This window comes from Vicugna pacos, chromosome 22 (genome assembly GCF_048564905.1).
Source record: "Vicugna pacos chromosome 22, VicPac4, whole genome shotgun sequence".
Classification (NCBI taxonomy): domain Eukaryota; kingdom Metazoa; phylum Chordata; class Mammalia; order Artiodactyla; family Camelidae; genus Vicugna; species Vicugna pacos.
In genome coordinates, this window is record NC_133008.1 from 3,980,202 (window position 1) to 3,992,921 (window position 12,720).

Here is a 12,720-nt window from a genome sequence, read left to right on the forward strand (position 1 = left end):
CCGGCTCCAGGTAGGTGCCAAAGGCCTACCGGGCAACAGAGCCAAGAAGCCTTTGGGCCAATCCCCGGCTCGGAGTTGGAGCTTCCAACCAGTGGTCCAGCTGGTACCGACTGCGCATGCGCAGTAGGGCCAGCGATCCTCTGTTCTGTGAGGGAAGGTGGGGCAGCAAGGGAGGGAGAAGATGGGAGCGGGTGCAGAGGACGGGAAAAGTGGGGGGAGACAGATGGACAGGAGGAGCAGAGAGATGGGAGGGATCTGGAGAGGGGAGGGTCGTAGAGGAGATGGAGAGAAAAAGCTTTACCTCTGGGGCACCCCGAAGGAGGCTGCAAACCTGCCTCTGTACCCTTCTGTAACCCTTCAAGGCCCGCAGCTCAAGTTTTACCTCCCTGATCCAGCCCGCCATCGGATGCTTCTGCAGAACCCCTACGGGTATCACACCCGTTGCCCCCACAAGGAGCTGGGTTTTCTGTTGCTCTGGAACCAAGCACCCGCAGGTGTTGTCGCTCAGAACTACCTTTGGAAGAGTACATATTCCCCTTTTACACACTGGGAAACAGGGAGGAAGGATCTCTGCCTTAGCTCCACTCTCCCAGGTGTTGGGTTGGCGGGGAGCGTTGTGGTACAAGATCAGAGCCCCAGACGGAGGAGACTGCCTGAGTGTTGATGCATAGTCCCCATCCCTCCTGGGTAAACCACACGCCACCCTAGTGGAACTATCAAGGGCTCACAGTAGTTCCCTGGGTTTGGGAGAGCTGTACTCATGTGAAGGAAAAGTCCAGCTGGGCTAGAAAGCTAAGTCACAAATCTTAGTGTGATAAGTGTCAGTTTACTGATCTAAATTCTGCTGGGCTAACTCGTAAATCTGAAGTATAATGTCAGTTTATTGAGCTAACAAGCTAACTCGTAAATTCAAGCTCAACAAGTGTCAGTAACGTGATCTTTTACAAATTGATAAGTTCTAATGTACTGATTCCTTGTGTTTTGTTCTTTAAGCCTTATTGGCTAATACCCCCTTACTTGTAATTAAGCCTTTAAAACCTCATGTGCATGTCTTGCAGGTGCTCAGAACTTCGGAGCAGAAGCCCCTCTGAGCCCGCTGGCATAAAAAATCCGAGAACTCCAACAATTCGAGTGGTGCTTGTTTCTTGGTTAGGCTGTTTCCATAACCCTCAGCTCAAGTGCCCAGCTTTCTAGGTAGATAGGAGTGTTACCAAGTCCAAATTCATTCTCCTCAGTGCAGGACAGGCCAATAAGTTGGGAGACCAGGTGTTGGGGCATGGAATAGCAAGTTTCTGTAGACCTAGATGGCAAACTAATGTCATGGAAAACCATCTCCCCAAGTCACAATTCAGGCCCTTTTCTATGTGCTTGGTTGTTGCAAACTTCTTGGTGTAGGAATTCCTTCTTGTAAGAATTCTTTGTTCTTGCAGCTATCTGCCTGGGTCAGATCCCTGTAAATCTCCAACAATACAAACGTTTTTTTCTATTCTGCAATTTGTTATCTTTTTATGAATGAAATAGTGTTAAATATCCTTAAAGGCCAGCGCCTTCAGAATAGGCTCTCCTATATATTTTAGGCTCTAAGCAACATTGTTTTACAAGCAAGATGAATCCTAGGAGACAGAAGACAGGGTTAAATTCAAAGGAACAGATCTAATATGGAGTCAGATTTGTTCTGTTCTATTATCCGGGCAGAAGCCACTTGAGGATTTAAATCCCTTTAAGTTAAAAAAAAAAAGTTTAAAGGAATTTACATACATAGGTAGGAATGTGCAAAGCATATCTGGAAAAGCACCAAAAGGATAGTAAACAGTTGCATCTCCAGAGAGGGCTGAAAGAAGAGAGGATGAGGGAAAACATCTTTCACTTGTGTATTTTTGTGCTCTGTTTGAGGTTTTTTTTTAACCATTTGCTTGTATTTCTTTTTCAGTTAAAAAATGTGTAATGGAGCAAAGGAGTAACTAGCTTAGCAAATACAGCAGCCATGGAATCACTGAGTCATCACTTTTGATTTAAGCCAGAAAGCATTTATTGACTCTCTCCAATGTGCTCAGTGCTGTTTTAAGACTTCTTTTATTATTATTATTACTATTATTATTATTATTATATGAAATTATAACATGGTATACCACACCCTGCCCATGGCTGGCGGAAAACCAACTGAGTTTTTATTGAGTTGTTTTCCAAGGAGTATAGATGTGTTATAAAAAGAACACATCTTCAGGGCAAAACAGGCGGAGTGCTTTTCCAGCAGGCCAGACAGCTATGAAGGGTTTTCAATAGAGGCGCCCAGAAGCTGAGAGACACGGCCACTAGGACACTACAAAAAGCTGTCCAAACTGCCTTCTCCATGGGACTACTGAAATAGGAAAGAACAAATCTGACTCCATATTTGATCTGTTCCTTTGATTTTAATAAAGCCTTGTTAATATGCTCCAGTCTTTTCATGGGTTATGATGTCACAGAGGAGATGGACAGGTCAACAAGGAACCACTCTGCCGTGATCACAGAGCCGGGGAAATGGATGGGCTGCAAAATGTATGACGCAGCCACAACTGTGCCCGTGCTTCTAGGCAGGTACACAAAGTCGCTTCGACAAGGTGTCAAACACTTGTGACCACGTCCTCATCAACAGACATGTATTAAAGAGAAATGGAAACATATAAAAGACCAATACCCTTTCTGGGTACACTGTCCAAAGAGCAAAGTCTCAGTTTGACAACTGGCCATCCCGGTTCCCTGGGATTCATTCTTGGAGAACCTTAAAAACCACTCCTCTGTCCTCAAGAAGTGCTGCATATTTGTCCTATCTTTGGCTCAGGGATGGAGCACGTTCAAGTGAACTTTAATGTCTGCAAAGATTTGATTGTTTTTCTCCGGGTTCACTTGTCCATTCCAAAGAGGCCTGAGCTAAGTCCATCTTCCGTAAGATCTATTCCCTACAGTGACAGCTCATTGAGCCTGCAATTAAAAGCCAAGTGAACAAGACTGTCCTCAGCTAAAAATTTCACCCACCCTTCACTGTTTTCTTAATCTCCTCTCCTGGCTAATTTCAACAGACTAACACCTCCCTCCACCAAGATACCCAACTATGTCATTTTGTCTCCCCAAAGAGAAAGTAAGTTCCATAAAAGAGGAGGCAACTACATAGTCACCTCTGAATTCCTAGCTTATAGTAATGTCAATAAATAGAACTATGATTATGGCTACTTTCCTTTAAAACCTTTCTGGTTATTTGAATGAGACTTTGGAAGAGAGGTGTTTGTGGTCCATTATCTTGATCCACAGGACTCTGGAGGCCTTTTTCTGAATGGATGTTCACTGATTCATTCAAAACACATCTTCTCAATCAAGGACTAGCTGTGCTATTCTGCCAGGAGTTTGTGGTCACTCTCATGCCAGAACAGCTTTAAACTATATCCTTACTTTGGATTTGTTATTTTTCCCCTCTTCCAACAAAATTGACTTTCCTTAATTTCTTGCCTTGAGGAATTTTTTTTCCTATTTCACCCTTTATTTAACCAGGATTTCAGGATGGGCTTGGCCGATAATATGATCAGCCATCCAACTCCCAGTGTGAGAGGCATGGGGCTCTCCTCCTGCACCCCTGTCAAGGCAACTCAAAATCAGTTCAGGAGCCAACCAGCACCCCAGGGTTTCTAAGACTCGTGTATCTCCCAGAATCCCTGCTTTCTCGTTTGTCTTGGCTTCTGAGGATTTCCCCTCACTTTCTTGACAATTTGCAGCTTGAAAGATGAAGAAGGAAGGTTTTATTTCTTAATCAGCATTTTAAGCAACTTGTGTAATGAAGGTTTTCACGAGTTTCTAGAAACCTCCAATGCCAAGACAGAAAACACACTAGATTTTTTCTAATTTTAGCTCTCATGTGCATTTTTAATTTGGTTTTGTTTTCTTAACTGTTAACAGATATTTTTAATTAAAAAAAAATAAGGCCCCAAATAGGATAGAACATTGAAGGGGAAACAAAATTAAAGGGCAAAGACAGAAAAATGATAACTACACTACAAAGTTAATATAATACATAAACTATGGATCAGATCAGCAATTCTCAGTAACAGCTAATTGAAACATGACCATGATGTAAAATATCTCTCCTGTCAGGACATGGCCAACAGAAAATAGAATTAAAACAACAAACAAATATCCTAAGTCTGGGCAGGTATAGAAGTCTACTAGCTAAATGTGTCTTCTTCTGGAAAAGAGGGAGACTCACCAGCTCTTTTCAGTGGAGCCTGAGCCCAGGGGAGAACAGTGAAGTGAGCTCTGTAAGTACCCAATTAGCAAAGTGAGTGATGAATAAAGAGACGTGAGCTTTGATGACAGACATGATACTACTATTGATTTGTCCTGTAAAGTATGTCTTCACGTCCAGTGATCAATACTTCGGCGTCCTCAGGGGTTGAGATTATAGGGAAATGCACAGCCCGGGCGCAGACCTCCTGTTTGAGCTCATGACACTGCACTTAGATGTCTCAAGGGCACCTCCAACTCCACCTGCAAAGAGCTGACCTCACGGTGCTCCTCTCATAGCCTTCCTGCCCAGGGCCCCTGGTCAGAGGGTAAGGTCTCCCTGTGTCTCACAACTCAGGCCCATCACTCACAGATGTGAATGGACCCCTCTTTCGGGGCCCAGATATCCTCAGTCACCGAGTCCCACCACCCTCACCTGACCTACAAGGTACTCACTGGCACTCAGCACTGACTCTGTGCTGGAGACCACGCTGCACACTGTGCACACGTTATCTCACTGGATCTCCACAGCAGTCCTGGGAGGTCGGTACATCACTGCTTCAATTGATTAGATAAATTGTTTCACTTCCTTGAGTGTGTCATCCAAAGTGACACGGCTACTGAGCCACAAACCTGGGACTGAAAAACACTTGAAAACTGAACACTGCTACACCTCGCAGCCACCCTACTCTGACTCATCACATCACCTCCTGCCAAGCCTTCTAAATGTTTCCAAGCATTCTACAAGACAAAAGTGAACTACTAGGACACCCCACTCCACTACTTAAAATCTGTCAATGACGGTCCACTGCCCTTAGGTGGAAGTCCCACCAGGCCTGAGCACAGCCGAATGACCCGGCATCCGCGTTCCCTGCGCAGCCACGCCACCTCACCCACCACGTAGCTCTACACGTGCTGTGTCCAGGACAGGGATGCTGACTCCGTACAACCCAGGGCTTGTCTCATTCGAACAATCATTACCTTCTTCAGTGATCATCTTCTTCATTGCTGACTCTCAGAAAAATGTTTTCTCAGGATGAATCAATATCTTTTTCCTTACAATTTCCCATCATTCATAATGAGCTCCCTCCAAAAGAGAGAAGACCTAATGCTCAGTCTCCTTATCTGTAAAGTGAGAATAACAAGGAAATATGTGAGATTTTAAGAGAAATAATATTCATGTGAGGCTGAGGGACAATTCCATCATAGAGTAAGCACTCAATATGTGCTTACTTAATATTAATAAGAATATATTGCATTCCAGCAACCTTCAATCAATGTTTAATGACTTTGTCCAACAGACTACTGACAAACTATTGGATGAACCCCTTTGAGCAGATCAGCAAAAGCGTACTGGGAGAGGAAAGCACGGACTCCATTTACAGCTGCAGCTACCCAGCACTACGGGGTGGGGGCAGTTTGCTCAAACTCTTAGATGTTGCTTGAGCATTTAGTTGTCATTATTGAATAAAGACAGGTGTTCTTTAGTCAAAGCTCCTGAAACATAAATCTTCAAAGTTTGATGCAAATTTGGTTTCAAGTACAACACCCTCACTAGAAATTATTTTAAAATGATAGTCTTAGCTCCTCTGCATATCAAAAGGGCATGTTCTTAAAGTATCTGACTAAATACACCTTAAAGGGTTGTTTAAAAGGAATTAAGAAGAAGCCATCCTGAATAAGCTCTCAGTATCATCTGCACAAAGCCCCACCCAAGTGTCTCATTTCTCACTTCCACATAGGTGTTCAGATAGCTTAACTTGGGTCTTGGTTTCTTATAACACAGGGCGGGGAATAGTTGTGGATAGATTTATTTAGCAAATATAAAACTAGGGTATTTGCTGTGAAGGAATTCTAGAGATAAGAAGATTGATATATAGTCCCACCCATAAGAAACTCAGCCTTTCCATCTACAACAGCATTAAAAATAAAATGAGAGATACATTTAACAAAAATTTACAAGATTTGTACATTGAAAATTAGAAGTATCACCAAAATAAATTTTAAAAGATCTACTTATATGGAAGACATCCCATTTTCATGGAAATATAGACAATATTATTAAAAATGTTAAGACTCCTCAAAGTGATCTACATATTCAGTGGAATCCCTATCAAAATTCCAGCTGACTTCTTTGCAAAAATTGGCAAACTGATCCCAAAATTCATATGGACGTGCAAGGGGCCCAGGACAGTCAAAACAACCTTGAAAAAGAAGAGCAGAGTTGGAGGACTCTCTTTAAAGTGTACTAAAAAGCTATAGTACACAAGTCAGTATGGTGCTGGCATAAGTTTGGATAAATAAATCAATGAGACACAATAAAAACCCATGGGGAAAAAACTTACATTTACAGACAGTTTTCCACAATGGTGCCAACAACACTCCATTGAAAGAATAGTCTATTCAACAAATGGTGCAGGAACAGCTGGGTATCTGCAGGCAAAAGGATCAATCTGGAATCTGGACAGCCATATTTTATATAACAAATAAAAATTAATTCAAAATAGACCACAGACAAAAAACGTAAAAACTAAACCTATAATCTTTCTAAAAGAAGACACAGTATAAATTTTTGTGATCTTACCATAGGCTTTGGTTTCCTAGTTACAGTATGAAGAGCACAAGTGAAAGAAGGAAAAAGCAGATAAACGACTTCATCAAAATTAAAACCCTTTTCTCACAAAGGACATCATCAAGAAAGTGAAATGACAGGGGAAATGGGTATCTCAAGTGATAGAGTGTGTGCTTAGCAAGAAAAATAAAATAAATCAATACATCTAATTACCTCCCCTGTAAAGAAATTGTTTTAATGTTTAAAAATCTATAGTGAAAGGACAATGTGCAGAATAGGAGAAAAATTTTGCAAAGCATGTATCTAATAAGAGAGTAGTACCCAGGATATATAACAAATGCTTAGAACTGAACAAAACAAAAAATAGACCCAATTTTTAAATTTACCACGAATTTAAATAGATATACAAATGGCCAATACGCATTTGAAAAGATGCTCAGCATCACTAACCAAATCAAAATCAAAATAAGACCTCATTTTACACCCACTATTCTGGTTATAATCAAAACATGGACAATAACAAGTGTCAGTCAGGAGGCAGAGAAACCTCATATGTAGCCAGGGAAAAGGGACAATGGTGCAGCTTCTTTGGAGAAGTCTGGTATTTCCTCAAAAGCTTAGAGTTATATGACTCAGCAATTAAACTCCTATATATAGAGTCATCCCTCAGTATCCTTGGGGGGTTGGTTTAAGGAATCCCCCACCCGGGATACCATAATCCAAGGATGCTCGAGTCCCTTTACAATCAGCCATCTAGATCCATGTAGTGGAAACTACAGATATGGCGGGCCAACTGTACAGCCAAAAGAATGAAAACATATTCTCACAAAAACTTTCAGATATATAGTAATAGCAGTATCATTCAGAGTAGCCAAAAGTTACTAACAATATCCATCCATCAATGAACGGATAAACAAAATTATCAAGAATAAGCCCACAAACTTTTGGTCATTGAAACTTTGACAATGAGGTGAGAACATACAATGGAGTAAAGGCAGCCTCTTCAGCAAAAGGTGTAGGGAAAACTGAACAGCTGCATCTTAATCATTGAAATTGGACTACTCCCTCACAACATACACAAAAATGAATTCAAAATGTGTTAAAGACTTAAACATGTAGACAAGACACTATAAACCTCTTAGAAGCAACCATAGGCAAAACATCTGACATATAACTCAGCAATGTTTTCCTAGAGCAGTCTACTCAAGCAATAGAAATACAAGCAAAAATATACAAGTGGGATCTAATTAAACTTACAAGCTTTTGCACAGCTAAGGAAACATTAAGCAAAACTAAAAGACAACCAACCTATGGAATGGGAGAAAATATTTGCAATAAATGAACTGACAAGGGCTTAATTTTCAAAATATGTAAATAGCTTTTACACTTAATAAGAAAGAAAAACAAACAATTCAATTCAAAAATGGGCAGAAGTCCTAAAGAAACATTTCTCCAATGAAGACATACAAATGGCCAATAGGCACATGAAAAAATGCTCAATATCATTATCAGAGAAATGCAAATCAAAACTGCAATAAAGTATCAACTCTCACCAGTCAGAATAGCCATCATTCAGACGTTCACAGACACTAAATGCTGGAGAGGCTGTGGAGAGTTGGGAACCCTCCTACACTGTGGTGGGAATGCAGTTTGGTGGAGCCATTGTGGAAAACTGTATAGAGGTTCCTCAAAAGAAAAAAATTGACCTCCAATATGACCCAGCAATCCCACTCATGGGTGTATATCCAAAAGGATCCATAATTCAAAAAGAAGCACCCCAATGTTCACAGCAGCACTATTTGCAATAGCAAGACATGGAAACAACATAAATGTCCAGTGACATATGACTGGATAAAGAGGTTGTAGCGTATTTGTCCAACAGACTACTATTCAGCCATAAAATAAGAATAAAATAATGCCATTTGCGGCAACATGAATGGACCTGGAGAATGTCATTCTAAGTGAAGTATACCAGAAAGAGAAAAGAAAATACCATATGAGATCGCTCACATGTGGAATCAAAACAACAACAACAACAACAACAAAAAAAAACAAAGAAACAAAAAGATAAACTTATCTACAGAACAGAAACAGACACAGGGACATAGAAACCAAACTATGGTTACCAGAGGGGAGAGGGTGTGGGAAGCAATAAATTGGGAGTTCAAGATTTGCAGATACTGAGTATGTAAAGAATAAACAGCAAGTTTATACTCTATAGCACAGGAGAATATATTTAATATCTTATAGTAACTTATGTTTAAAAAGAGTATGAAAATGAATACAGGTTTGTTCCTATTTAACTGAAGTATTGTGCTCTACACAAGAAACTGACACAACATTATAAACTGACTAGACTTCAATGAAAATATTTTTAAATAGACAAAAAAAGAAAAAGAAAGAAAAAGTATATTATCAAACAAAAAGAATAACGTACTGATTCAGGCTACAATATGGATGAAAGTTGAAACATTATGCTAAAATAAGCCAGACAGAAAAGGCCAAATACTGCCCTTTAAGGTGAACTGTATCTAATCGTTTATTGTACTACTCCTGTAAATTTTCCGGAGGTTTGAAATCTATCAATATCAAAATAAAATGTATTATTCATTAAAAACATAAAACACTTTCTCACAGGAGGGCTTTAATTATTAAATGCAAAAATGCATGTTAAGCTCTTGGAACAACACTTTGCACTTCCACACACAATCACTACTGTCACTGCCACTCAGAGGGTGGTGCCAGCACTGATGAGAGCTGCCTCCACTCGCTCCCCTGCAGACAATAGTGAGGGCCTGAGCTCTGACAGGCAGGGTGAGTGTGAACCTGGGTCAGACACAGCCAAGTCCCAGACTCTGCATTACCCAACTTTCTTATACTAACTGCAACATGTAATGTAATCACGCTACAGGGATGAATCTTACAACACAGTGAATACAGCCAATGTTTTACAGTAACAATAATTGGAGCATCTATTGTACACGTGAAACTTATATCATATTTTAAAACAGCTATATCTTTAGAAAAAATTAAAAAATAATTTAAAAATGTTATCACTTTAATATTCAATTCGGTTTTTAAGTAACTACTAAACAGCTTAGAATGTATAAAACCATTTAAGTGTGCTGTTTGTTTACATATTTATTTACATTCAGCTTCCTGCTAAAAGAGAATTTAAACAATTTTTTTAAACACAGCTTAACAAGCATAACAACAAAAAGGCAAAACTGAGAGTGAAGAGAAAATGGAGATTCAATACTTAAACAAAACCATGGGAAGATAAATTCATAAAAATGGATTCCATGAAGTCAGGGCAAGTGTTAAAGGCCGACTAGAAATTCAGCTGTAAGATTCTTGGCAGCTAAAGCAAAAACAAAAAGATGATGGGGCGCATGGTAGAGCGTGTGCTTAGCGTGCACGGGGTCCTGGGATTAAGCCCCAGGGCCTCCACTAACAGATAAATACATCTAATTACCTACCCCCCCAAAAGAGCCCCAAAGAAAAGATAAAGAGAAATTTTGTCCCCAAAAAACCCTGATATTAAGTTTGGATTAAATACTTAAAAATATAAAAAGAAAAATAGAAAAGATAAGTGACACTGTGAAGGAAAAGCCCAGCTGGGCTAACAAGCTAAGTCACATATCCAAGTGTGATAAGTGTCGGTTTACTGATCTACGTTTTTCTGGGCTACCTGGTAAACCTGAAGTTTAGAGTCAGTTTACTGGGCTAACAAGCTAACTCGTAATTCCAAGGTCAACAATTGTCAGTAACGTGATCTGTTCCAAATTGATAAACCTCAGTGTACTGATTCCTTGCTTTTTCTTGTTTGCGCCTTATTGGCTAATAGCCCCATACTTGTAATTAACCCTATAAAACCTCATGTGCAGGTCTTGTTGGTGCTCAGAGCCCTGGAGCAGAAGCCCCTCTGAGGCCACCGGCTTAATAAATCTCAGTACTCACACCCTCTGATTGGTGCTTGTTTCTTGGCTGGCCTTTTGTTTCCCTAACAACACAAGCGATAATGCCCGTGAGATAAATCTGCGGTGGCTGCTGGCAGGTCCCCATGTCTCACGTGGGAATATCTGAAACATCCTTCTCACCACTCAGAGTCATCCTCAGCCCAACCCACACCTCCCGCTGTTAAATGCAGGAGCACAGGCAGGGCCCGGCCTTTGCTCTCTCTGTGTCATCACAGTGAGACAGGATGGAAGGGAGCAGAGCACAGCCATTCTAGGAAGGCCACAGCAATTAACATCAAAATGGTGAAGGATTCAACCCCAATAGGCCTTGAGGCTCAGGATGAAGAGATTTAACTTCTAGCAGATCTTCAGCTTCATTAAACACCCATTGTAATAGTAACATGGTGAATAACATGCCCAGGGCACAATGGCAGTCCCAAGGCTAGCCACAAAAGGTCACAGTGTGGGAAATGGCCAACTCCCTGGGAATCCCAGCCCCTTGCCCTAAGGCTAGTCCTTCTACTTATTAGCATATGAAACCACCAAGCCCAAGAAAACTAGCAACACAGCACCACCTCGTGGTCATCACTCTCTCTCCCTCTTCGGAGAAGGCCCTCACTCTGTCTGTGAAGTGTGTACACACTTTTAATCTGAGCATCAAACCCTCACACCTCGTGACGTTTCTCTTGCCTTTCAATGTATCTCTCTGAATAAATCTACCTTTACTCAACACTGGCTTGCTGTTGAATTCTTTACTGCACGAAGCCAAGGAACAAAATCTGGTTGGGCATATCCCAGGGCCTCAAACAAAACATGGGTCACAGCACTTCTCATGCCTCCCGTTTTTTTTTTTTCTTGTGTCAACAGTACTGGGTTGTGAAGGGAACTCTGAGGCCCCAGCTAAGGGACAGAAGCAGCCTCCAGAGCTTCAATTTGTGGGTAGCCTCTCCCCCAGCAAGGGCGTTGGGTTCTGCCCGGTTCTCTGTGTTTCTCTGTTGTGCTGACTCACCAGCCAGAGAGCGTTCTCCCTAGGCCTGTCTCCACAAAACCCTTCTCTCCAAAATACAAGCAGATCAAGTCACAATCCTCTTGTTCAACCAGGAAATGTTCAGCCCACTTTTTCACTCCCCAATAAATACCTAACTGTCTTCCCTCCCATCCCACCACTTCTTTCTTTGTGAGAAATCTGCACTCTCTACACACCATCCTGAACGCAGGTGCCTTGCTGGCTGGGACTGAGATGTTTCTTTCCCACACAGCCTGCGTCCTTTCACTTTCCCCTTGTTACCTTAAAAAAGCCTTACCTGAGTCACCCACCCCTCTGATTCTGAACTAACAAAGTGCTGAGGTTGCAGTCACTATGTGCATACCTCCCAGGGTTTGGCTAGATTTCCTTTGCAACATCTTCATTAAGGAGCTGCAACAAGAAGTTTAAATAGTCTATTCCTTCATCTTAGCGGAGGAGTCTGGAAAAAACCTAAATGGCTTTGTAGAGAGAGTTAACCAGGGACAGAGATGTCGCATGTCCTAGTCAAAACTGTCATGAGGCAAAATGTTCTTCATAGGCTCAGAGTGGCTTCTGAACGCGGAGTCGGCAGGGAGGAGATGACAGGCAGTGAGTGGTGTAATTGACACAGATTATGCTCCCCCAGCAGGGGAAGAATTGGTATTTTTCTAGTTTTCCAAACAATTTCTTACTACCTTTTTCTCTTATTGTGACATAGCATTTCCTACGAATTAAGCATATCAATATCAGTTATTTGAGCCACTTGGGGGAAGCTACATGATGCCATTCACAGGGCTGGGGCATGACAGCCACACCAGTCTAGGTTGAAAGACCAGTGGGGATATTTCCAAGGTATTCACAGGCATGCAGCAAACTCCGCAGCTTCAATGACCTCATCTCAAAGGTGGGGCCAATAAAACTACCAAGCAAAG